We start from the raw sequence: 27,801 nt of genomic DNA on the forward strand, positions 1-27,801 counted from the left end.
TTCATGCATACCACAGGGACCTTTCCTGAAATGTAAACAGTTGGCATCTGCTGAACCATAATCCCTAAATCAGAAACACAAATGTTTGGATTAACAAAAAAATGGAAAGCCTTATTCTTTGTTGTTGACTTCCTGGTACATATTTTTTCACTTTCAATGTTGTGTGCATGACCAGAATTCTTCATTCAGGACTGGGAATGCAGTGACTTTTTTGCATAGTGACCACAAAGGACAGTGGTGATTAGATTCAAGCCAGTACAAACCCTCAGTGATGCTCACTGACTTCAGAAGATTTGAAATCCAGCCTTCAGTTCAATGCTACACGTGATGCAGTATGAAGCAACTGAGATTTGATACTCTTAAGAATCACATAAATAAAAGGATATTTATTTTACCCCTTTAAAAGAGTATATTGATCTGATACAGGAGGAACTTGAGGAAATATAAAATACAAGCTTGTGAGTACCGTCATTGAAATGTATTTGGTTTTATACACACAGAGTTTTAGCATCCCACTGCACCAGGGACTGTGTTCAATAACTGTTAAACACTTTACACACCTGGGATTGCTGTCATATGTACAGTGCATATCCATGTAATGCAGAATGAATAGATACAGAATATTACATTGTACAAACTAAAGCTATAATAATGAGCAAACTGCTTTAATTGGAATGCTGAGGGAATTAAATTTGAGATTATTTTCCAAAGTAATTTATTTTTGGATAGTGTTTTTTTTTTTCTTGAGGATATTAAAGACACATCTGTTGAAAAGCACTGAAAAGTTGGAGAAGAATGAGAATGAAGTTGCAGGTGTTGGTGCTGAGAACCAGGGGCACAAGCAGTGATCTTGGAATGTCTCTTTTCTGGTTTGTGCTGTGGTTTTAGGCTTTATGGATCCCAGTAGGAAGAGCCATGATCAACCTGGGGTTTCATGGATTTCAGTCTTACTCTTCCCAAGCCACACTCCAGCCACTGCTTCCAACCTTATACCAGGGTCTCCAAAAGTTGTTGGAGCCTCTCCAGGTCCTTTGCAGGAGGTGGAAGAACTAAGTGCTCCAGGTCAGCCTACCTGGTGAGGGGGTTTCCTCCAGCCTCTGCTCCTAAAGGTAGCGGATTGGCAACTGCACATTGGATCTGGCAGTGACATCTCTGAACTAGCCCCTCTTCAGAGCTTGAGGCGCTCACCAGCTGTTGTCTTTGCATGATGACAGGGAAGCAGTCACATTTCCTCTAAATTCTGCCTAGCTTTACACACATTTATGACAGGTACTCAGTTTACACTCATTTTTTTTCTTTTTGAATTTCACAAATCTGTTTGGCTGGGAAGTAAATTCTAAGTTTCAGGGAAGACTGGAATTGTCCACATGAAAGAAGTTTGATGCCTTGAAACTGCTGCAAAACAATAAAAAAAATTAAATCAGTAAAATACCTCTAAGTGCAATTTTAATTTTTTTAATAAGTTCTTTCATGTTCTATTTTCATGGTATTAATTTCTGGACATAGTAGATCTCATTATACTTCATAAGAAGGGAAGGCTTTCAAATAAGGTTGTATATTGAATTTTATGTCTGTGCATTAGAATTTTCATATGACTTCAAAATTTTCAAAATAATTACATCTTGTCATGCAAACATGAAGGGTTTGCCTTCATTCCTACTCTGTAATAACAAATCCAAAATTCTTGGCAGTATAAAAATGTGCCCTGAAACCTATTGTCAATATTCACCTGTTTCCCTTTTTATAAGAGAATGTGATTTTACCAAACATCCCTTTAATCCTGGCATAAAGGAAAGTAGCTCTTGCCATGTTAAATTATGAGCTGTGTAAATTTCAGCTCTTGGGGATCTATTCTGTGCCTCCAACAGGAGGAAAAGCTGGTTTCAGTGGTTATGACTTTTAATGTTAAAAATAACTGATATACTGATACATCATTCAGGGGAAATCTAGTTTTTCTGCATCCTTACTATTGCCAGGAAGGTCTTAGAAAACAATATGAGGTCATATTATGTTATGGCAATCACCTTGACCCTAGAATTGATATAGTTCAATGCATTTGTATTTACAGTTTGTACAGTAGCACATTTCAGCCTAGCTTTTATTATTCTACTATCATGTAATTCATATCTTTCCAGATTTTGTCACCCTGAGTTACTTATTCACCTGAGCAAGGCCATAAAAATAAGGTCTGAACCTCTTTAATTGTAGCCATGAAATAAATGTAGGAGTTGAGAAAGTTGCTCTGACTGTGGCTGTCTCTATCTGCACATATTCATATGCCATCCTGGACTGTGACAGGGAAGCAGGACACAAACGTTGGTGGAAAAGAACACCCTTTGTTTCTGATGTGAGAGATTGTCTGTGACAGCCACAATATTGGCACAGAGAATCTCAAACCTTGGGTTCATCTCTGTTGCACAATGTAGTATTCTGTGCCCAGAAAAAGGAATTCTTCCTAATTTCACTAAATGCAAAATCTGGTCAATCACAGCCACCATTAGTAGGATCTGTTCAGGATTCTTACCTTGTCGTTGTTGTTGTTATTTTTATTCATGAATATATAAAAAGCCAGATTTAAAAAAAAAATGCAAATAATATTTGTAGAATTACAAATGTACCTTGAAATTTTTAATCATTTGCTTTTTAAGTAGCCAAGTTTACTTCATCTTTGTTTTGCAATTTGACCACCTGTATTCATAAGGTGTTACCTGCAAGCCACTTTGCTGAGCACTGCGAGGTTAACAAATACCCTACAGGAATTAAAAGGCTTGTCTTTTATCAAAAGGGGTCAGTGATTAAGCACTGCTTCATTGCTTACAAAAAATAAAGGAAATTATTATAAAATAAAAGCAAATACAAAGATCTAATGTCTTTCCAACCAAGTATGAAGTGGGATTTGTCTTAAGGAACTTGCTTGACATCTAACTTCAAAAAAAATTAAATATGTAAATATCTTTCTGCTACTAGGAAATCTATCCAGCTCCCAGAAAAGCTGAATCCTATAGGATACATATACAGTTAATGTCTTAAAAGAAGAGACTCAGCTACTTAATTTTTGCGGAATTTTTACGACTTTTAAAAAAACCCAAGACTTTAAAAAGCAGAAAAGAAACCAGAAGAAAAAAAAAGAAAAAAAGGAAAAATAAGAAAAACCTTAATGTTACAATCCATTGATAAAATTATATTAGTTTTCATGGGTTTGGCTTACTGGTAAAATATTTGGGGACACAAAAAATGTTTCATAAACACAATGAGATCTTCTGTCATGTAAAATCCTTATCCTTTCTTCAAGGGTCTGTCAAGAAAACTAGGTTTACTACCTAAATTTTATTTTTCAAAATAAAAGACAGAATGTTCTGAAAATCAAGTTGTCACTAGTTAATGCTGTCAAAATAATATGTCAATTTTATACACTTGTTCAATTAGACTTCACTCTTTCTGCTTCCTCATTTTAAGTGATGTTTGTTCATTTGTTATTCTCTGGTTCCCTGTTTTAGAGTCCCATGGACACAAAATATAAAATCAATGATGCCAAAGTTTATGTAGGCTTAATATTGGGATGAAAAAATGAAGGTGCTTGCTCCTGCTTTCAATAAAATATATTTGTGTAGTTCTCCATAGCACTTTGAATAGGGTGAGTGACAGCAATCTCAGTCTGAGAAGAGCAAGAGCTTTATGGCTCCATTGTATGGGTGGCTGGTTTTATAATAGCTCAAAACAAAATATTCATGATCCTTAAACGGATTCAGATTACCGCATGTAGATGGGCAAAGCAGCCATGTGCAGTGCTGTGACATTCCAGTCTTTTTTCCATGTACTGTTCCTTCCAGGAAAGCATGCCAAGGATTGAAGTTTCTCAAGAAAGAGGAGAAATGTTTCCTCCAAGGGATATTTGGATTCAGCAGGAAGTTCTCATGGTTCCTGTAGTCAGTTGAGCTTAGACTATGGTAATTAGTTCATAGATGTTGTCTTTAGTGCCTCCAATAAGAACGTCTTCGAAGGCAGCCACAGGCAGAACGGACAGCTGATGCTGATGTGCCACACTGTTAGTTCAAATATGTTGACACTAGAAAAGGTTGTAAATTCACATTTTGGTTACTTTGTGTGTGTGTGCATTGCCTGGCTAACCACATGTGCATCCATAGGGATACTGGAACGGATCTTAAATTACTTGCTTTGGCTTTGCTACTTCCTTTTGATATTGAGCTGTCTGTATGAATGGAAAGTGAAAAAATAGTTAATACAGTATCTATTCATCATAAACCCTTCCTGACTGATGACTTGCCTTCTCTTGGGATGCAGCATTGTAGCAGATACCAACTGGTATAACCTGCAGCTACAGCTACTTCCTGGAGTTCAGCTTGTTTTTTAAGAAGTGTACTTTTCCTTAATACTGATGTTCAGGCTCAGGAAAAAAATGTATCTGAGGAAGAAGAGTGTTATACATGGAACTTCAGGCTGTTGCTCTTCTTGATGATACTTATCTGTTTTTCCTACAGAGAATCATGTGAATTGTTACCTGTCCTTGCATTCCCATGTTCATCTCTTAATACTTGTCAGTATGAGACACACCACTTAAAAGAAATGGGATGCCCAGACTAGGCAATTTCCTTGTTACAACAATATATTTTTTTCTTATTGTGTCTTTTGGTTTCATAAGTGCTAACAGATTCTTACCCAGTACTTTTAAAATGCTTACTGATCCACACTGACAGAAAAGGTAAACAACAGCTAAGCAATTGTTCTGACAGGTAGTGCAGTCCCTCGGGAGGCATTCATAACATCCACACCAATGCTGAGTTATTCTCTCTCAGAACCACCATTAGCAGTTATTTCATTACCATTGAGTGTGTCTGTAATTCTATAGCATCAGTCCCAAAGCTGGCCAGATCTCCTCAGCAGAGGTTAAACTGTAGAGAAAACAACTTCACTGTTAAAAAGACAGCAGAAACCAGCTTAAAGTGTTAGACTTCCAGTTTTAAAGTCCCATTAATATTGACACTAAGAGATAAAAGAATTAAACTGTGAACACAAAAGGAGTAGTGTATTGACTTATTTTTAATTGTATTTGGAGGGACAGCTTGTGTCTAATTTTTTGTTTGGATTAATAATTCATTTTGGTTTAAGTATGTTTTGATCCCAAGTTATTCAGAAAAATAATGGTTTTAAAAAGAACACAGTGTCATTATAGATGTAAGTTGGATATGAACTGTGAATGGGATGCTATTTGATGACAAATGTAATCTTCGTAAGAGTAAATAGGCAAATAATATTCATAAATTGGCACTTTTTTCACAATTGTCAAATTTACAGGGAAGCCATGCACCTTTATGGTTTGTTGAAAAAGGTATGGAAAGTCAAAAAGAGGTACAGAAAATAATTCGGAAAATAAAATAAAAAATACAGGGAAATGTACCAATAGTGAAACACTGAATAAATTCTTAGCTATTAATTCAGTCAAGAAAAAACTGAGAAGTAACTTGACTTCCTTGACAGCCTTCAGGTACCTACAGGCAAAAAGTATTCCTGACAGTAAAGAGCGCTCTAATTTAGGAGGAAGGAGTGTGTAATTAGCTGGAGCCAAGAATTCCAGTCTGTTTCCCCATCACCAAATTAACAATGAGAGCTTTTAACCATTAGAGCCATCTGGGTCTCTTAGAAAGATATGCCACATCTCATTCAGAAGCTACAGAGGCCAATAGATAGCATTTTGGGACCACACAGGAGGTTAGACTAGACAATAATGCATCATTTCTTCTGCCCTTAATATCTATTTCTGAATCTAAAAAAAAAAAAAAATTAATAAGGTTAACAGAATCTGGCCCTCAGTCATGTATATTTTATCATTTAATTACATTTCCATTTGAGGATTATAATTCAGTTTTTTTATTACTTTGTCTCTGAAACTTTTCTACAGGATACAAGAAATAGGGTCTTTCTATTCTCATAATTAAACTTTGAACCAAATAAAAGTTCTTCAGCTTGCAACTCTAAATTAGCATGTAAAAACTTAAACAAACATCATTTTACCTTCTTTGTTATGAATGAACACAGCAATCATATAGCACAACAAAGTGTTAATATCTCTTATAGCCCTTGAGCTATACAAATGTGTGGTTTTGTTTTGATCATGCTTGATAATGCTATGTCTTGATCTTATTTCATTCTGTTTCTACAGGTTAGTGAGACTTCAATCAAGGAAAAAAAAATCTAATGAACAGTAATTTGAAACATATCATTTGGAAAGGTCAGAATGGTACATTACATCCTTATTATCCAAAAGAACAGATGAGTTTAATATCCTGGCAGCATTTTCCTGTGAAGAAGATATTAAACTAGACCTGAAAATGGCACAAGGTTCTTGCTTCCTTTTCTATGACAAAGATTGTAACAAGATGATGGAACTACTCAGAATAAATCCCTTTGTGCTTTAATGGTCTGACTGTGGATTCTGTCTAAACTTCAAAAACCTAAGCCAAGCATGAAGCCAGCATGCATGCTATTTGTTTCAATTCCTTTACAACACACTTTCTTGCTTATATGACCCATTTTCCATTAATATTTTCTAGTTTTAAACAAGGGAAGATATGTTAATAGAAGGTGCACAGTACACCAAGTTTTGCCACATAATGTGTTGAAATGCAACAGATAATGCACTGCATCAGCACTGCTGAAAATACAGATTTTCCAGCTTCTCTTGATTAACCTAAGAACAGAGACAATGTATTCCAACACACAGCGCATTGCGTTTGGAGAGTCTCTGAAGGTACAGAACCCTTTGAAGGCAAAGGAATTTGCAGTATATCCAATAGGCTGCTTTGATATACAAGCTGTCAGAATTTCCTACCCTAAATCTTTATCTGCATGAAGACTCTTCCTTTTGCTTTATAGGTCTAAGGGGAGGAAAAAAAAACTTCTGGAACTGGATGTTGTATTTTAATAGTAAAATACACCATCAGGGTGGGTCCTCGTGTTAAATGTTATTACGGCAACTGAACAAGTGCTGTGCTTAAAAACGAAAAAATTAGTATATAGCATGCCACTGTATTAGTTACTTATGTGCAGTCCTCATGAGATATGATAAATCTGGTATTACCTAAGAATGTAACAAGTTAGATTTTAAATGTATTCATAATTATTAAAGAAAACATTTTATATTGTTCCAAAGATTAAAAAAAAAAAGCCTTCAAATATTACTGGCTGAAATAGACCTACATGGGTTTGCTCAAGCTCACAATTAGAAATCATGTTGAACCTTTTTTTTCCCACACCATCTGGAGACTACATTTGAAAAAAACTTCTCCATGGAACATTACATGCAGCCTCTTGCTGAGAAAACCCATTCTGCTTTGGTCAAGAGAGACACAATGACCATATCCAAAGTATGTTTTTAGTATCTCGAGTGAATGTATAAGTATGTATATTTATATTTGTTGGGGTTTTTTTCTAATTTTTTTAGATGATTTTATTTTCCACTGGAGATTGTAAATGTATATTTCATCCTTTGTTTTGCACCCATAAAGTAGGATAGCTTTTCAGTGTGTTGGCAATGTGCAGTCTATTTTGAAACTTCAAAGGATTTGCAAAACTACAGACAAAAATCCCTAATGGGTGTTCATTTCCTAAGTGCCTATGGAAATTAATGTTTTCTGTGTGCCCAGAAAAAATCCACCATATAAAAGTTTCTATCAAATTTCTTGTTATTAAGCTACTAGTCCTTGAAACTGAAATGACTACAAATAGCTCTTTTCTTCTTCCTAACCAAACATATCAGCCATCCGATATGTAGCATAGAGAAAATAACAAGACTATTTTTTCAGTTCCTAATTATTTTTCACAACATAAATCTGTGAATTTTCATAATTTGAATTACTAAGAACTCTGACCATGTATACTTTTACTATGAAGAAAATAAAATATATGCTGTTGTAGCCATTCTTTAAAAGATCATGTTTTGGGCATGACTGAATAGAGAATCCAGGGTTTTGAGGGGATCACACAAATATCTCCAGGTTTTCTCAGAGAGTCAGTCCAATGTATCAGATGAAGGAACTGGATTTTGTTACAAGGTTTTTGGTTCTCATGATTATGCAAAATGTTATTGCTGTGTCACACAGTATTTAACATTGGGAAGACCTTGAATACATTGTGCAGCCTTATTTGATTATTCTGTAATATGGATTTTTTTTCACTACGTGATCACAGTCATTCTTTTTTGAAAAATTACTGAAATAATCAAGTGCATCTTATGAGCCAATACAAAAACTTGAAATTGAACTTTAAGAGACATCTCCTTTTATCAGGTACCTCAAATAAATACTGTGGGTTTTGGACATTTCCATGAAGTCTCACTTCAGTGAGGATGGTGAATATGAGTTCTGTATAGAATGTTGTGCCCATAAACCCATGAGAACATCTCAAAGTAAAAGGATCACATAATCCTCTGTGAGGTATATTCAATAAATTAACAGCAGAACAAAATTAACAAGCAAAAAAAGATGAGGCTGATGGAAAGGTGTCATATTGAAGCAAGATCACAAAAGAGACACATCAAAGCACAACAGACCGTGTGCAGCACACACATTCCCACAAATAGGCTTCTGTGCCAGGAGTTGCTGGTTCATTGTAATCCTAGTAATAAGGACACTCAGATTCTGTGAAATATGGTTTAAAATACCATTTATTGCAGATAACACTTCAAAGAAACAAAGGTTAGCACAGATATCTTACATCTGTTCAGATGCTGGGAAGCCCAAGTTATGCACCACCGAATGAGCTTTCACACAGACTCAGTATCCTGTGTAGATCCTGTCCATGTAAAGGTTACCCAATATATCAGTCTTTTGAGTTCCTGTAAGGTTTTCCTAAAACAAAATAACTCCATTAATCATTTTCACTGTCAAAAAAAAAAAAAAAAAATACACACATGGGAATTTATTGCTGCTGCTTTAGATGAAGGCAAGGAGTTGGTGTGACTCAGTGGCAGCTGCCCACAGGCTACTTCATTACAATTAGGCAACCAAGCTTGTCCTGCAGGCAGAGGATGTGCAGAGCACAGCAGCACAGCACAGACCTGGAGGTTACGCTGTGTGCACAGCACATTTTGTGTGCACAGCACAGTGCATGCCTGTGCCTGTTTGGGACAGTGGCTGTGTGAGATACTAACTTCCCTAGGAGCAATGGTCTCCTGGTCAGGATCTGAGCACATGTGCATGCACACCTGGTTTGCATCTGCATATAAAGAGGTGCTTTTGTTCTCCAAACTAAACTGGTGTGCCATATTCAAGTCTGCATACATTAAAAACTACATGTCCACTGTAAATGCTCCTCTGTACAGGTCTCTGTTTATCAAGCTGACATTGTGCCGGAAGTCAGAGAGGTTTATAATTACAGAATTTATTGTCACTAAAAGGCTGTGTAAATACATTTTTGCAAGTGTGATTTAGGTGCCTGCAGCTCAAATTCTTGTTATATTTGCATTTCAATTTGTTTTGTTTTGTCACACATTGTTACTTGGTATTATATGAATAATAATCCATGAGCTAGAAAACAGAGTAAAATCAAAGGAACAAAGTCAGTTGCATTATTAAAGAGAGATTTAAATAATTTGACATGAAAGGCATTTTAGAGACAATACAGCCTGACTTACTGATGTGCACAGAAGCTAATACATCATTCAGCTCTGCTACCACCTGACAGCTGCTCTGCATCTAATGGGAAATGTGAGGGTGGTCACAGTCCAGTTCATAGTGGACAGGTGCTGGCATCACAAGAATCATCATCACAACTGGCACTAATTGGCACCTTTGTTGACAGTCTTGGCAGAGAGGCCAGTGATTGAATCTGCACAGAGACTTCCTTGCAAACTCTGCTGGCTTGGGATGCTGGGCTCAGCTCATCCTTCACTTAAGCCATCCTTAGTTTTGCACATATTGCCCAAGAACGCAGTCAGGTCCCGACACTCTGTTTGCCTGAAATTTCTGTGAGCATGCACATTACCATGGCATCTCTCTGGAAGCAATACCTCTGCAGAGAAGCTTAGACACACCTCAGGGACAGCAGAAGAGCCAGTGAGCTTTGCCCTGGTGTGGAAGAGGACAAAAGGGGATCAAACCAAATGCTGTTCTAAGGAGAAGCTACACATGATCCACATAGAGTTCCAGTTTCACCCAAGATTTTCTCAATTTTAGTTTATTATAGATACAACTGTGATTCTGTGAAGTTCTAGTAGCCGCTTTTACTCTGTGCTTCAGTTTATTCTTTTCTATGAAGGTCCTATTATTTGTCTCACTCTCAGACATAGTGTGAGGCTTATCTAACTTATCCATGTCCTAAAGTATTTAATCATTTCTGATGGAAGTCAATAGACACATTAAATACCAGGATTCAAATTTATGGGAACTTTTGTGTCTTAATGATTCTATTTAATGAGTTGCAGGCAGTGACTATTAAATATATCCATTTTGCATTTATACATCATTCACTCTGCTGTAAATACAGTTGCATTAAATGTAACTTCTGCAATTAAAACTAATTTTCCTTTGGTGTATAGAAACATGTAGTATTTGGAGGTTAATTATCAGTTTATTTTTTTTAGCTCTATAGAAAAATAGGTCAGTAGTGTGACTGGGATTTGAGAATATTTAAATGGTAATAAAAAGAAGTTAAAACAGGGTGGTAAGTTTGATTGCAATTACCAGCAGTAACTGAAGTGTAGAGATGTTATTAGAGCTCATTACTACCTTTTTCCAAAGTGAAGAAAGAAAGGCAGACAGGCAGGAGGGAAGGAAGGACAATAAACAAAGGAAGTAAATAACTGGATGAAAAGAAAGAGAACAGTTCTGATTTCATGTGTATGGAAAAAATGTTGAATGTATTGCACATAGGTTTGTCAGGATATGGATAAAAGTAAGAAAATAAAACTAGAAAAGTGGGAGATGAAATCAGGCAAAATAAATCTTAAAGCACTGAAAAAATTATGTAAAAAGCCCAAGGTTTGTCTGTATCAATGTGCCTGAGGAAGAATGTACTTTCATTAGAAACAGTAAGGTTATAAGGTAATATCAGCACTCAAAACACCAAGGTTATAAGATAATAGGAGGCTGAAAACACCACCAAGCAAGATTCTGAAATTCTCCCCATTGATTTTTCACTTCTGTATTACATCTGATCCCAAGGAAATATCTTCTCATTTACATGCATCTACATAAATTCTGGATCAAGCCACCAGCTTTTTCTTCCTCCAGTGTTAACAATGAGCAGTGGCTGCTATACTGTGCTCCTACAGACACTCTGGAAACAGAATATGTCATCGTTAGCCTAATGAGGGGGAAGAGGGAGAGAAATTGCTAAATGTTTTCTCTCTAGCCCAGTTAAAGGAGAGAGAGCAAGATGTGGAGAGGGGGAAGGCATGCTGGAGAGAGAGCTGTGTACGTGACAGATTTCTTCCTGCCTTTAGCTACAATTCTCGTTAGGTAGAATTGAAAAAGACAAGAGGATGTGGGAATACAAGCGATAAATCCTTTGACTGAAATCAGACTGTGGCAGCATGGTCCATCAGTCTGAGCTGCACATTACCCTCCAAAAATAGCTTGCTTGGGAAGGAAAGAATATGATAACAGGTACACTATTGTTATTACTGGTCTTAAGACAAATTATCCATACAAATAGGAAGGAACAAAATTTGTCTGCCTGCTGAAACCCTCCTTGGCCATCCACAATCCCCTTTCAGGGCTGCTGTAGGGGGAGAAAACTACTTGTGTATGAAGGACATCTCCAGTTTAGCGGGTGCTGAGCTCACTGACAAGTGCTAACTCACTCTTTAGAAAGCAAACTGAATTGATCTCATTATGTTTTGTGCCAGAAACATCAGACTTGGTAGAAAGGGTGTCTACGTCATGAAGAACATGCTTGGTCCAAAACTTGTCCTATCCCATGGGCTGGGCCTTGGCATTGCCAGGTGGCAGTTCACTTGGCCCAGACTTTTGTCAGGTACCACTACAAAAATTTCCCATTACAAATTACTGCAAGTCAGTGCTCAGGGCGTCACATCTGGCCAGTACAGAGTTTTTTCATGAGTCAGAAGTCTGGGGGGGTGAGTGTGTGGTTTTGGAATCCAAGTGAGCTGGGAACTGAGGCTCTCACGGTGTGAAGATTTGCATGGGTATCACAGAAGCCAAGGAGAATATTCTTTTTCCTAACATAGAAAAGAATGTTGCATCCAGTCCTATGGCATGACACTGTATGCATATTCTCATATGACAGAAGAATACCTGCCACTTTAAACTGCAGCAGAGATATAAATGGACTTGCGAGAAACATTTCTTTGCACCCACAGCTCTGCTGTTGACTCCACATGCGGCTAAAGGCACCTTTCTGCCATGCTGTGACCACATATTAAAAATATATCCAGCCCATGGGCCCAAAATAATGCTGACTGATTGCATGTGACCCAGGATCCACAGTGTCTGCAACAGGACAAACACATGAGGAGGCAGGTGAGGGGTGAGGGTCAGTGGAATATTCTTTGTGCCCAGACTCTGGTATGTTACAGGACTGCATGACTACATTGAGATGCAAAGTTTTTCCATGGGTTAAAGAGACCTATGTCCAAAGGTAACTAGGAAGGTGGGAGTTTCTTTGTTACCACATCAGCCACCAGTCCATGCATGCAATTCCAGTATTATATCCCACACTGTTCTCATTACCTGCACAATGGCCTGAGCCATTCAGTGGACAGAAGAAACGACCTTGCATCCCTATTTATATTTATATTTATATTTAGTGCTCAAATACATGAGCTGAATGATAGAAAGCAGGATTGATGTGCCCAGTGTAATCTAGTCCCCAAATGCTGAATTCCTGTTACTTATTTTAAATCTCTTCCACATTTTCTTGCATTCTGACTAAAGTGTAGTAGCTTTGTGAGCTAAACTATAGCTGCCCTTTTACCATTTCAAGTACCAGAAGCTTTAGCTAAGGAAAATGATTTTGTAAAGACTTACTATGCTGTGCTAGTCTTACCGAGTGCAGTTCCTGCCAATACCTAAAAGGAAGTTGAAAAAATTCCTGAGGACACCTTGCATCATGAGTCACTTGCTGTAATTATTTTTTAATCCTTGACTCCTGACTCCCCATCCTGGGAGACCTTCCAGCTTCTTCCATCATCCAGGCATGACTGGATTAGATTTGTTTTTTTCCCTGCAATGAGTCCTAGTTTCTTTATTCACCACTCATCTGAGTGCAGAAAATAGAAGGGGAGTGTTTTTCCTGCCCCTTTGGGACAACCAGAAACTGCATCTGGGATGATTTCCCAAGCCCTCCAGTAACACAAGAAAGGAATGGAGCTCTCCTGTCAGCAAGAGATGTTGGGAAAAGCAGCCTGTGCTGCTCTGCCAAGAAGAGTAGCCCAGACTTATATAAGTGAGCCCAATGCAGCCATGTCTGTACAATGGCAAACAAACAGGAGATAAGGGAAGATTGCAATTAGGGTTCAGTCTCCTTACAATATTTTTATATTTCTACAATAGTATTCATATATTTCTTTCTGAGTATTTATATATTGCAAATATTCTAGTCAATATCAACAGTGTCCTATGATTTGCTTTCAAAATTTGAAGGTTTGGGTCTTTAAGAGCGTTTTTCACATTAGATTCTTTTATTCTTTTTTTATGTTTTGTGTCTTAGGAAGTTCTAATCTGCCTGGTAAAAAAACCCACCTGACTCACATTTATAATACTCAGTTTCTCACTATTTTAAAATTAAAAATTCTGACCCACTAAACTCTGAAATTCCAACACTGTAGTCTGGACAGGGCATTAGCAAAATTAATATACGCATGATTCAGTATTTTCAGTTCCTCTTTCCTGAACCCCAAATATCATAAGATCTGAAATAAGGATATTATTCCTGATCCTTGCGCACTAAAGATATTGAATTCAGTCTGATTTAGGGACAAAGCCTGCCACTTTTGGAGATATAATGGCTGTATAATGAAATGGTATAATATTTGTTTACAAATGCCATCTTCTAAAATATCATACTTGAAAAGAAATTACCAGTTACTGTTTCTCTTGGGAGTTAAGCACAATAGTATAATTTAATGGACTAATGTCAGTTCAGTTAATTCCAACTCTTGAAAACCCATCACATAACTGTATCCCTCTAAAGTTTACCAATGGCAGGTCTTTGTGCCCCAGCCTGGAAATAACTGCCCTACATTACCCAGCAATGGTCTATGGTGGTGTGAGGAGGAAGGAGATGAGTACAGTCAACATTAGTATGATGCAGATACTACTCAGATACTTTCTGGTTACTTTCCCCTTGCCTTCATATCTCAACTGCTGACAAGTCTGCCTCACATTAAGGAGGACTGAAGTATTAGCTTCAATACACATTTTTATATATATATATATATATATATATATATATATATATATATATATATAAACACTGCATTAAATAGGAGAGTTGTCCTAACAACTACCAATAAAAATTCTATCCTGATCAGTGATACCAACACAAAAGACCAACCTAGTCCGAATTACCAGTCGACACTTCAGCAACATTCAAATTATTTTCATCATTTAAAACGACCAAAGCAGTATTTTGAAATTAAATCTAAAACTGTAGTAGTTATTAATCAAGGAGCTCTAGAAAACCAAATTTGTGATCAGCAGAAGAGTGAAGACAGACACTATATCATTTTGATCTTATGGGATAATTTGGTTTTATGCACAAAACTTCTTACAACTGAATCTCTTCATAATTTGAATGTCCAGAATAATGAGCAGACAATCATAATCTTATGGTGGTTTAGATGGCTTTTAATACATCACAAGAAGAAAATTTTAATTAAATTGCATCCACTACCCCCAAACCTGTCTGAATTTTTTCATTCATATACACCAATTTTTCATTAAATCTCAATTTCTCAGCCATTAGGATCCACAACAGGACTTGCAGAAGCTCTAATTGTAGCAGATCAGAAGTGAAATGAGTTGTTTACGGTACATGTTTAGGGCTGATGTTTTCTTACAGGAAATAAAAATAATTAATTTTTTCTTTGATTTATGAAACACCATGGCTACAATTATTGTTTGTAACATTCGTTCACATTGTCACTATGTAAGAAGGAATAATGCTTAAATTTTCTTGATCATGTTACATAAATACTTTTCCTTTAAATAGCAAAAACTTTTTTAGCTATGTCCTGAGCATTGTCACTTGGGTATTATTAAAAGAAAGACCTTATTTTACTTCATCTTATTTCTTATCCCAAGTCAAATAAATGTCTAATGGTGTTATCAGTGGTTTCAGTTTTTTCCTTTAAAGTTCCATGAATCATTAAAACTTTGTAATTGCTCAGCAAAATCTGGCCAAATTTACTTTCATTATCTTAAGAAAAGGAAGGTTCGTAAGACTATTTTTTTGAGTAATGCTCAGATTTTTTGGTGATCATAAACATTAAACAGAATAATTACTTTCTATGTATTAAAAATGGGATCTTTCAAGCACTGGGTTTACATAATCCTATTTCTGATTAAAACATCTCACTCAGAGAAGCTAAAAGTTCCAAAAAATGGAGACCAAAAAATATTATCTGAGGAGTATTTTATTTCTCTGAAACACACTTCAGACAAACCCTCTCCATGTAATTATCTTCACAAAGAGCTGCTGGATTCTGTTTTACTTAAAAAATCAGAAAAATCTTTAAAGCTTTTCTCTGCATTAGAGCCACTTCAATGCTAACAGTACACACTGTACAAAACCCTTAAAATATCTCCTCAAAGATCCATAATTCAGTTAGGTTCTGAAGGACGAGAGGAAGAGAACTGCACATAGAATTTCTTTGGCTATTACAATACTAGCCTAAAAAGCCTGTCTTATCTTTGGTATCAGTCAAATAATTCTATTTGATTCTTGCCACTACTCGCAGATGGGAATAAGAATGAAAGCTGCAGGCTTGGGTGAATGTCGAACTTGCTGTGATGCTGAAGCATCATCGTAGCTCTGGTTGCTGAGAAGGAATTGAACAGAATTTCCTTGCAACTATCAGAAAGCCACCTTACCCAACAACCATAAAGCATCCCTTTAGTGAGATAGTGACACTTGGTCTTGCCAGAAGTGGACTAAGGGAAAGATCCTTCTGTGTCTGCCATCATTTAGATACTGTCCTTGTGCTTCTGCTACCAATCACTAACAGAGCTTCACCTTTGGTCTGAACTCAGATCTGTCCTAGGGCTCACTCGCACTCTCTACTCAGCTAATTTGAACCAGTGAATCTTCTGTTCTTCTTCCTTCCACACGGGTTTTGGAGATACTCTTGATCTATTTTTATAGACACAAAACCAAGAAATATTCTTGCCAGATGGTTACCTAGCATTCTTATTAGTTACTAGTTGAGTGTACTTCAGTTGGAGTGTACAGGTTTCAGAGACTTTAAAAAAGTCTTTAAAATATTTCAGACAGAAAAATCACATCTCATTTACAGCCTCTTCTGTCAAAGCATAGATTTTGAGAAAATTCAGTCTGAATAACATGTTCATGCTCCAGGAATTTTCACTAAAATTTATAGCACAGCATTCTCCTTGAAACAGAAAGATTTTTTGGTGACATTTTTGGATTTCCCAGTGATTTTACATCGGACTTGACTCTTCCAGGTATGCAATAGCATGAAACCAAATGAGAAGTAAATACAGTGTGCCTAAACATGACATTTAAACAACAAGTAACAAATTCAGGCGATGTTAGTAACACAGCAAACAGATGAGATGGGGATATGTAAGGCTATGACAACCAATCTATCCCTGTGTCTGAACAGAAAATGTAACACATAGGAGAGAATTAAGTTATTTATTGGCTGAAGCTCCTGTATGATACCAAGTTATAATTCTCCTCTCATGCCCTGACATGTACAAGTTATGGTATTTCCTCAACAGAAAACAAGTGGATTAAGGAAAAAAGTGTCTTGCTAATAAGCACCTATGAGGATCTTGGGTTTTAAACTATGAGAAGTAGGGATGGGGCAAATTTTAATTTTAATTAAAGCTTATCTAAATTTATGCAAAGCATTTGACACTGTTCCTCAGTGTCAAACATCTCTGTCTCTAACTGGAGAGACATGGATTTAACAGATGGACAGAGAATTGGCCGGATGGTTGCACTCAAAGTGTTGTACTCAATGACTCAATGTCCAGGTGGAGAGCAGTGGCAGCTGGAATCCCTCAGAGGTTGGTACTGATTCTGTTTGACACCTTTGTCAGTGGCATGGACAGTGGGATCAAGTGCACCTCAGCAGTTCGCTGACAGCCTCAAGCTGCGTGAAGTGGCTGACAGGCTGGAGGGAAGGGAAAACATCCAGAGAGACCTTGAGAGGTGGGGCTGTGAGAAGCTTATGAAGGTCAGCAAGGCCAGGTGCAAGGTGCTGCATGGGGGTGAGGCAATGCCAAGCACAAGTATAGGCTGGCTGGAGAATGGGTTGAGAACATCCTTGATGTAAAGAACCTGGGAGTGTTGGTGGACAAGAAGCGAAACTTGAGTCAGCAATGTGCACTCACAGTCCACAAAGCCAAAAGCATCCTGGACTTCGTCAAAAGAGGAGTGGACAGCAGGTCAAGGGCGGTGATTCTGCCTCTCTACTCTGCCCTCATGAGACCCCATCTGGAGTGCTGTGTCCAGCTCCGGGATCCTCAGCACAAGAAAGACATGGACCTGTTGGAACAGGTCCAGAGGATGCCACAAAGGTGATCAGAGGGCTGGAGTACCTCTCCCGTGAAGACAGGCTGAGTTGGGGCTGATGACCTTGGAGAAGAGAGAGATCCAGGAAACATATAGCAGGGTTCCAGTATTTTAAAGAGGCCTACAAGAAAGCTGGAAAGGGACTTTTTTACAAGGGTGTTAGTGACAGAACAAAGGGGGATGGCTTTAAACTGAAAGGTAGGTTTAGATTAGATATATGTAGCAGGGCAATTCACCCCACCCCAACCCCCAACCCCTATGAAAGCTTCTCTGTTGCTTGTTAGCTAATGAAATAACTCAGGACATCTCACTCTCACATGAGCCTCAGATAAGCCTGGTGAAATAACTCAGTCAAGACACTTTGTCTTTTAGTGAGCTATTTCAGCACCATGGAATTGATGTTTTCAGTTGACAGTATACATCTAGCTGCAGAGGCAGATGTGGAAAGATAAGCTGGAATTTCTGACTGACAAACACCTCACTCTACAAACTATAAAAGCTACACCAAACTTTCACAAAGCAGAAATCTTCTGCACATTCCCTGGATATGTGTGGGGGTCTCTTGGGACACCAAATTTGTGGTTACTCCCTCAAGGGTTGAGTTAAAGGACTCTGTGTACACTATCGTCATTTCAGTGGTAAGTTACATTGACTCCTAATCTATACTATTTCTTTCCTAGCTATAATATAGGTACCTTGATAATGCACACTGTTTTAGGTAATCTGCTACTGTTCTTTGTACTGTGGAATAAGTAATTCTGTTAAAGCCTCTTCTCTGATATCTCCTGTCTATTCAATGAGTAATTATTTTATACTACTCCTGATCTGCCATGCTTAGAACGTACGAGATGGAATGATTGTAGGTGTGGGCCACCTAAATGCAAGATGCTGCCAAAAATCTTAGCCTTGGGCAGGGTTTGTCTGAAACTTCAGCTTGATCCATAAAAATATAGAGAAGAAATTCTCTACTGTGAGGGTGGTGAGTCACTGGAACAAGTTGTTCAGAGAAGTTGTGAATGGCCCATCCCTAGAAGTGTTCAAGTCCAGGTTGGATGGGGCTCTGAGTAACCTGGTCTAGCAGAAGGGGTCCCTGCCCATGGTATGGGGTTCGAATTTGATTATTTTTAAGGTCTCTTCCAATCCAAATCATTTTATTATATGTTCTATTATTTGGTCAGTGTACAACTATGCCACAGCTAGTAAAACACACACCTTCTTGCTATAGCTTTCTTCACAATTGTCAAACTCAATTTTCTTGAGTATTCATGAGCTACTTGACACAATAAACACAGACTGAAAGGAAAAGAGGCAAAGCAAAAGTGCAATTTTTAAGAGGTATGATAGATTTACAAAGTACAACACATTTGACCTTGAAATATTGCCACAGTTTCTAACACTCATTACACAACTGGTTTTGCCCTTCTTACATATTTGAGGGATTTAGTTTCTCAGACAGATATTTTGTGTCTATGTAAGGATGCGCTTTATAATTTTTACACAAAGTTTTACATTTTTAAAGTGTCTGGTATTGCTATGCTTCTACTTTTTCTCCATTTGAAAACACTGAAATTGATTTTAAAATATATTGCATTTAGAATGAGAATTAACTTCACTGTGTCTTGTCTCAGTAAGTTGTCTAATACTCCCTAGAAAATAAACTGGAAATTACTACTGACACAGCTGAAGAAGAGGAAAGGAAAAAACATTTAAAACATTCACCCCATAATAAGATTCAGGAACTAATGTATTAGAGTAGTCACAACCATAACATATTCTTATGCTATATTGAGGACTCTGAAAAGCAGTCTTAAATAAGCAGTTATACACACTTAGTTGGTTCAGGGAATTCTAACAATGCAATACTGCATGAATGATAAACAGCCAAGCTGAAAGCGTATGATTTACTTTATCCCTAAAGCCAACAGAGAGTCTTTCAGCATCAGAAACTCTACAAAATTGGAATATATGGGTACACACTTTTGAAATATCATCCTTTCATCTGATCAAAGTAAACAAACATCTAGCACACTTCAGCAATGAATTGAAGAGTTTCCTTTTACTCCTGGGATGCAAAATGAGAGCGAAAATAAGCACTGCATTCATACTTTGTGGTTCAGAAGCAAGCAATTGTCTGCTTATTTTCACTGAAAAGCATACTAGAGTTTGCCTGTGTAGTGTGTGGAATGAAATCCAGAATGCAGCTATAGTTAACATATCTCAGAAGGCATAGCAATTCCACATGCTCTGCCCGATGTTTTCTGCTGGAATAGCCAGTGAAATATAATGTCACTGTTCTTTCAGGCAAGGGATAAAACTTGAGCAGAATAACAAATTTATTATTATAACACCAATAGACAAAATGTGACGGTATTTGAAATGAATTGTGTGAATAAATAAATAATTTTGTGATTGTTACGCACTGGTGACAGAGTGAAAATTTTGGCGACCAAGGCTGACAAACCCAGCAGTATGAACAAACAATACAAAGTTTCTCTTCTAAACCTGGAAATGTCCATCACTTCTTGAGTGAAACCATGGACTATATTCTATTTCCATAAAATAATTGAGCTTACTGCCAATACTGCAAATCAGTGTGCTGTCTCTCTACTACCACCCATCAGCCAGAACTGAGGCTTCAGGAGGTAACAGTCCTGCCCACGTAGGTCTCTGAATTGGAGCACACAGGATCGTTACTGCCTACAACACCTTGTACTTGAGTTGGGTTACAGCACACTCTCCTCCATGCCTATGTAGAAAAATACAGTTTGGGAGAGAAAAAAACTGGTGCTGGATGGCTAGGGGATTCCACGCCCACTCATGAGAAGTGCTAACCTCCTTCTACTTTCAGTGAAATGCAGAAGGGTTTCTCTGCTGGTATATTGTATGACATCAGTAATCTGAAAAAGCATGTCTTTGATACTTCTGCTTCTCACATTAGGAAGACACACATTGCTTTTCTCTTTACTGCTGTCTAAATGTATACAATGAGCAATGATTATGATTCTGCTTTTCATTGGTTTACATTTTTTCTCTCTCATTTGAATGTATGTTATTAAAAAAATGAAAAAGCAACACTTTAATTTTCTTTTTTTTAATTGGAAATTACTAGCTAAATTCTTTTTTCTCCAAAGAGTTAGATTTAATGACCATTTGAGATACATCCTCAGCCACAAGTAGCAGGTCAATGCTGTCACAGAAATGTCAGGATGATCTGAGAAGCCTGTAGCACTCCACACAGCTAACACAGAGGCCTAATGTCATTTCCTCATCCAGCATGCTTCTCTAAATCTGTTGGTCTGATTTTATATTGGATGCAAACTATTTCACATTGTGTGCTTGGTAGATTTTAAATGTGAAATATGACATTAATAAAGCATAAAATAAATATGCTAACACCAAAAGTTTTGCACAACATACCTGTGCTGGGCACCCATTCTTCTCTCTTAAGGACTAATTTTAGTAATGTCCATCATCTTTTCTTGACTCATTTTTCCCCCCACCATTTATAAGAGATTTTAATGTGCTGACTGGGCCTGAGCCTTAGGGTATCAGGTAGTCCAGTGCATTGATGAATCAGGAAGGAATGGGCAGACATTTTAACAGAGTGAGGTGGTAAAATATTTCCTGCTTTGTGAATATATTTCAAAAATTTCTTCCAAGAATAGGAACTTGCAGGCACTTTTACAATGCTGGTAGTGTGAGCAATATTTTTTGCCAGATTTTACAGCTTTGTCCTCATTAAACTAAAATAATTTTAAAATCTCATGACTTCACCGCCATTTAAACTCATGAAGGACAGAGTGTTGTTTGTTTCAGTTGAAGGGCTTTTGGTAATGGCCAGCAAAAATAAAAAAATATCAAATGACAGAACACTCTTTCTGAAGGATGTTTGGAAAAAATCACATTTCCAAGGGCATATATACAAATACAGTACAGTTTCATTGAATGTGGTTGAATGTGGTTAAAAATGTGTGTTGTGTGCAGTCTGTCCCTGGTTCTGTCACCTGCATAGCTGTGGTGCTGCAGCATCTGACCATCAGTGACACAATACTGTGCCACCCCAAAGCCCACCAGCCAGCTGATTAACTCCCCAGAGCCCCTCCTCAGTCTTACTCTGCCCTCAGAGATGCTGTTTGCCACCACTCTATGCCTGTTGGAAGTTGCTGTATCTGCTCATCACAAGCTCACTCGGCAGATCCAGAGCAGATCATCCATTTTTGCAAAGACCTCCACTCATCCACTGGGCCAGATTAAGGAGGAGATGAAAGAGAAGAAAGAGGAAACTCTACTTCCTTTCTCTTTAACTCATTAAATGGGCAAAATAGGCTGGAATGCCATGTGCCTCCTCATAGCTGTCAGTCAAATGGCTTGCAATTAGGACATCCTCATGAGCCACTATGAAGATGAAGCATGGGATGTGTGATGAGCCAAAGCCTCCAAAGTACAACCCTCACCCCAGAATTTTGGATCAGCACTGGTCGTCCATGATTTTTTTAACAAATGGTTCTGCTCCCATTTCAGATGCCTATGACTTCCACCTGGTGCAGTGTCCGGCTGTATTTGAAGAAACTCTGGGTGAAAAAGCTTTTTGACAGCACAATCTCATATCAATTGAATCTGTTGTGCAACTACATTTTTCAAAGGTATTCTTTCTCGAAGGTTATTTTTAAACACTTTTTCTCCTGCTTGGTCCTCCCTTCTTTAAAAGGCCACACAGGAAGATTTGTCAGCAATTTACAGTATAGATAGTAGGGGAGTGGGAAAAACAGATTTCACTTGCCACCTGGATGGACAATCGTTCATAAATCCTGTTTGAAGATGTGCAATGCTTGATCCCACACCAAAGCAGAGTCTCATTTCAGTCTGTTTCTGCCATCAATTCTGCCATTGATGCAAGCCCTGCTTTTGTACAGGCCCTCAAAGACAAAATGCTGCTTTCTGCATCATGTTCCAGTGATGAAGAAAAGTGACAGAAATGTGATGTGGGGTTTGACAGGCTGTTGGGATTAGTGTCTTGCTTGGTGAAATGGTTTTGAGGCAAAACCCCGGCATAATCAGGGAAGCAAAGGTCAATCTTTCTGTCAAAATATTAGGTCCCATTTTTCAGCCTCCTACATTTTCTTCTTAGATACCCATTGTAAACACTTTCAGCAGTAAAGGTACTCCAAATTTGTATTTTTTAAGAAAGACACAGCCTTGGTGAATGAAGCCTTACAGCCTGTAATTATTCCAGCCATATCTGATGTTATGCACATAGCTCTTTTCAGATCTATGTGTCTTGTCAGGGCATATAAATTCAACAGACTTGGTAAACAGGAGGCCCAAAGGGAGCTGCTACTGGCTGCATTATAAATATTCAAGATCCAGTCAGCCATAATTAGTTTATTCCCTTATGCTGACTTACATTCCCCTCCTTTCAGTCTGTATATTTTGTAAAAGTTCCACCTTTAGAACAAAAGCTTGCTTGGCCAATTTTATCCTCCAAGCACAAAGAAAAATTTCTGACTGTGAAATAAGACTGTAAGTATATCCCATACATAGAGGAGGGGATAAAAAATTTGTCCTCCTTTTTGATGGAAGCACAGGAATTTTATTATTCTCCATGTTTCTTCCAAAAGGAAACATCACAATTTGTATGCTTTGTTCCTCCAAACCTTGTCTCCTTCTATGTTTTGCTTGGTTGTTGTAATTTTGAATATGAAAGTGTAACTTACGGTCTCATCCCTATTTGCTTCTGAGTGACCCAGAAATTCTGTGAAGTGCCTCTGTTAAAACCAGAAGCATTGAACAAACTGGAAAATATGAAGTGTTGGAGTTTGTCTATCACACAACAACTTACCTTATTTCACAATAAACTATCTTATTTCATATTTGCAAAGTGAAGCATAAACTCATTAAAATTAATCTGCTGTACAAAGCCAGAACAATCCACAGAAAATCTACTTCATTGAAGGGACAAGAGATAAATTAATAAAACAAGAAATTGCATCTTCAAATAGATATCTCTAGTGTTTGGCACTTGAAGAAAAGGAAGTTGGACTGTTTCTGGGCTTAAAAAGATTAAGTTCAGATAAAGCATTCCCTTCCCCTTTCTAAATTCTGGTACTGCATCTCAGCAAGCTAATTCACAGTACCTCCTCTTCCTTGTAAGAACTCTAGCTCAGAAGCTGAAAGTGGGAACACGGCAAGCTAAGAGGAGGGTGATGAACCTAGCTGGTTTTATTAGACATCCACTGCTATCTATGATGTTTTCCTGTTTTAGAGCCTTTTCTAATGTAGAATTACGGTTTCAAAATCACACACTGAAATTATCGTGACATAGGGACCAGCCCCTGGAAAGGCATACAGACTAATCTCCTTTTGGGGTGCACATAGTATTACAATTCATTGACAGGAACAGGTGGATTTGATAAATGATTATTTCACTTTTAAACCCCATTTCAAAATGGAGTTATGTTACTAACCATGCAACAATAGAAATATCATTAGAAATCTTTCATAGTTTATTCACAAAGAGGAGTGCTCTTAAATACAGGACACGGAGCCATGTGTACCTTTCTTCAAAGCTCAAGAAACTTCTGATTAAATGTTTGGTATTGACTCTTCTCCATTCACAGTAAAAAAGTATAATCACTTTTTCAGCTAGAAACATTCAGAGAATAAGCACTGAGAATAGCTTAGATACAATCAAAACAATTGTCGATGGAATGTGATATTTAGCCAAGCTATCAGGACCTTGAGAGTGCTACCACCACTTCATATCTCTGTACAGATCCCAAGCAGCTTCACTCTCCCTGTCTGCAGCCAAGGACCACATTTCAGCCCAGCCTGGGGCTGCTGGTCCCTGCACCAGCAATGCTGTGGCAGGGACATCCCTCAGTTCTCCACTACATCCAGATTTCCAGATTTGTCCCCAGGTTTTCCTGGGTGGACTCTAAACATGACTCATTTTCTCACCTTATCTAGGACTCTGGGTGGACCTTTTCCCACTATCACACCAATTTTACTTGATTTTGTTCTGGTCAGTAATTTTATGTTCTCTGCTACCGCCACGGTTGCCCTCTCTTGACTCCTGGCTCATCCTCCCTTGAGAAGCAGCTTCACTATTGCTAACCCCTTAGGGTAGGACTACGAGGTAGATTGCTTTAATCAGAGAAAAAAAATTACTAAATGAGAGTTAAATGAGAGTAAATATTACTGACTAGATTGTGTAACCAGTGACAAGCAAATGCTCAGCTAATATTTCCTTCTGTTCTCAAGACACATTTGTGTACACAGATATTTTGATTTTTGTTGCAACAAGTAGATAAAGGCCCTTCACTGTAATCACCCTGCTCTCCTGTCTTGCAAGACACCTTTTCACCTCATGTCTAATGACTGCTTTCTCTCTCACAGCTCTCATACCACTGCTGTATCAGGACTGCCACCATGTAGAAGCATTTGGTTCAACATCTCTTGTTTCTGCTGTTGGTGGAAAGTGCTGTGTTTGTCCTCTTTGAACTTCAGTGCTTTACCATAACTGTATTTGGCTTGTTATTGTTGCTGTTAAACTTGCCATCTCACCCTTCATATTATAGCTGCATCTGGTATTTCTGCTACCTAAACCTTTACAGTCTCAGATTAACTTATTTAAAAATCATTGGCACTTGAGACAAATAACTGGTGCAGTCTGACTGTAAATTTGGTCTCTATACTTTCCATTTCATTTTGATCTCACTGAGAACATATCTCAGAGACTGCATTTCTCTAACAAACTGTGGAATTAAGCAAATGATAGATAAATACTGAAGTCAGTAATGATTCACATTGTCAGAGAACCAAGGAATTATCTGATGCATTCTGGAATTCACAGCTACATTCATGATGGAACATGATTATTGCAATGGAAGACTTCAGCCTCAGATATTAGGAGTCTAGTGAAATTCCACTCACTTTTAGATACAATCCTCCACACCATACCCAGACAATTAAACATCAAAAAGAGGCAGCTCCAAAAAAGTATGAAACCATCTTCATTAAAAGTAGGAGTACTAAGGAGCTGCGCTACTTACCTCTCATTCCTCACTGGAGTTTTCATGCAAGCTGCACTACACGTGGAAGACTCATTTCCTTCACTTCAGGATGCACTCTTAGTCAATTCCTTTAATTCTCATATCTTCATATTCTAGAAGAGAATACATTAATTTGTTTAAGAAAAAAATAACCCAAACAAACAAAACAAACAAAAAAAAAATCAAAACCCAACAAAATTGACACAAAACCCACAAGTAAAATTATTCTTTCTGTGAATCTGCAAGGAGTTTCAGGATATGCAAGGAGGCAGATGGTTAGACTCAATGATCTTAAAGGTCTTTTGCAGTCTAAATGATTACAAACATAGTGATGCCAAATATTATCACTCCAAGTTTTTCTTTCAGAGTATCACAGCACTATGTCAGAAGATGAAGAGGATGTAAGCTTAACTTGACCAAAGCTAGCAGGACATTTGCCATAAAAACCCCTAATTTTATCTTATTTCATAGCTCCCACAATGTTATTATACTACCTGCTCTTATACTACCTACAACCTAGTTTCCACTACTGAAACGATGCCAAAATGATTCTTTGCCTTTTCTTTTATACACATTTTATATACCTTTTATGTTTCCTCAGTACTCTTAGCGTGCATATTTGTAATTCCTTAAGACTGATAACAGCACAGTCCTAGCATTCTGCTAGGCCAGGAGACCAAACATCCTAAAAGCCTCGCAGCTGGAAGCCAGAAAGCCCTATGCTATCTTGGGAAACCAAGGTCCTCTCTAGAATACATCCTGTAAACTAAAGATTTGGCCCATCCAGGGGGGAATTCCTCAGGATGGAGGATATCATGTTACTCATTCAAGCCTCCCATTAGGGCAGCCTTGTTAGATATGCTAATTTGTAAGGTCTATAAAATTGTATACGCGGTCTATCGTGTATGTGCATTTCGGCACATTCTACCTTGGTGAAACGGTGCACCATAAGGATCCTTATTAAATACCAAGGTAAAAACCCTTTATCCCTTAACCATGTCTGGCTCTTAATTTTTAAGACCAAGGGAAAGGCATCAGAAACTTGATGACATTAATTCGATGACAGGAATGTGGCTATCGACAGCTACAGACTGTTCAGAAGACACAGGGGAGGAAAGAAGGGTGGAGAGGTTGCCCTCTGCATCAAGAAATGGATATGCTGTGAAGAGCTGTCCCTAAGGAACTACTTTGAGCAGGTTGGAAGCTTGTGGGTAAGAATTTGAGACAGGAGTAACAAAGGGAACATTGTTACCTTGTCAAGGGAACCCTACGGATGAAGTCACCTTGCTGCAGCTACAGGAGGCATTGTGCTCACAGGCTCTTGTCCTCCCAGGGGGTTTTAACCACCCCGATATCTGATGGGAAAGTTGCACAATGAGCTGTAGGCAATCCAGGAGACTTCTGGAAAGCATGGAGGATAACTTCCTAAGTCAGGTAATAGAAAGCCTTACCAGAGGGGATGCAATACAGGACTGATGGTCACAAATGTAAGTGAGGTAACTGACGCTCACTCACAAGACTGGAGGCAGCCGAGGTCACAGTGATCATGCAGTGGTGAAGTTCACAGTCCTGAGGGATACGGACCATGTGACGAGCAAAGTCATGACCCTGAATTTTAGGAAAGCAAACTTCCAGATGTTCAAGGAGCTAGGGAATAGGCAGTAATGAGAAACTGTCTTCAGGATAAGGGATCAGAACAGAGCTGGCAGATTTTCCATGATGTTTTCCATAGAGTGCAAAAGCTCTGGATCCTCAGTTATGAGAAATCAGTCACGAAAGACAAGAGACTAGCATGGCTGATTTGAGACTTGCTGGTCAAATCGAAGGACAAGAAGGAAATACACAGACAGTGAAAGCAAGGACAGTTATTCTGGGAATAGTATAGGAATTCTGCCTGATTATGTAGGGATGAGGTCAGGAAGGCCAAGATGTGGACGGAGCTGAACTTTGCAAGGGACACAAAGGAACAAGAAGGGCTTCTAGAGGTATATCAGAGCGAAAAAGAAGGTCA

The 27,801-nt window shown here is 38.0% G+C and overlaps 1 protein-coding gene and 1 long non-coding RNA gene across 9 annotated transcripts in view; one reads left to right on the forward strand and one right to left on the reverse strand.

Annotated features, from left to right (window-relative positions):
* The window catches only part of KHDRBS2 (KH RNA binding domain containing, signal transduction associated 2), a 350,066-nt gene extending 342,409 nt beyond the window's left edge, over positions 1 to 7,657 (forward strand). For all 6 annotated transcript variants that reach the window (XR_010720108.1, XR_010720110.1, XR_010720109.1 and 3 more), the window contains one exon: positions 6,179 to 7,657. The gene's annotated coding sequence lies outside the window, so the exon portion shown is untranslated. The remainder of the gene's footprint in view (positions 1 to 6,178) is intronic.
* LOC136287224 (uncharacterized) overlaps positions 420 to 27,801 on the reverse strand; it is a 169,293-nt gene continuing 141,911 nt past the window's right edge. For 2 of the 3 annotated variants that reach the window (XR_010720117.1, XR_010720116.1), the window contains 2 exons: positions 25,791 to 25,903; positions 8,675 to 10,082 (listed from right to left, as the gene is read on the reverse strand). This is a non-coding gene — a long non-coding RNA (uncharacterized lncRNA). Of the gene's footprint in view, positions 1,396 to 4,841; positions 4,911 to 8,674; positions 10,083 to 25,790; positions 25,904 to 27,801 lie in introns of those variants that run through there. The other variant, XR_010720118.1, reaches the window with a different exon arrangement.

The sequence above is a fragment of the Chamaea fasciata genome, unplaced genomic scaffold (assembly GCF_029207755.1).
Source record: "Chamaea fasciata isolate MVZ Bird 193981 ecotype frontalis unplaced genomic scaffold, bChaFas1.0.hap1 SCAF_3, whole genome shotgun sequence".
NCBI classification, from domain to species: domain Eukaryota; kingdom Metazoa; phylum Chordata; class Aves; order Passeriformes; family Sylviidae; genus Chamaea; species Chamaea fasciata.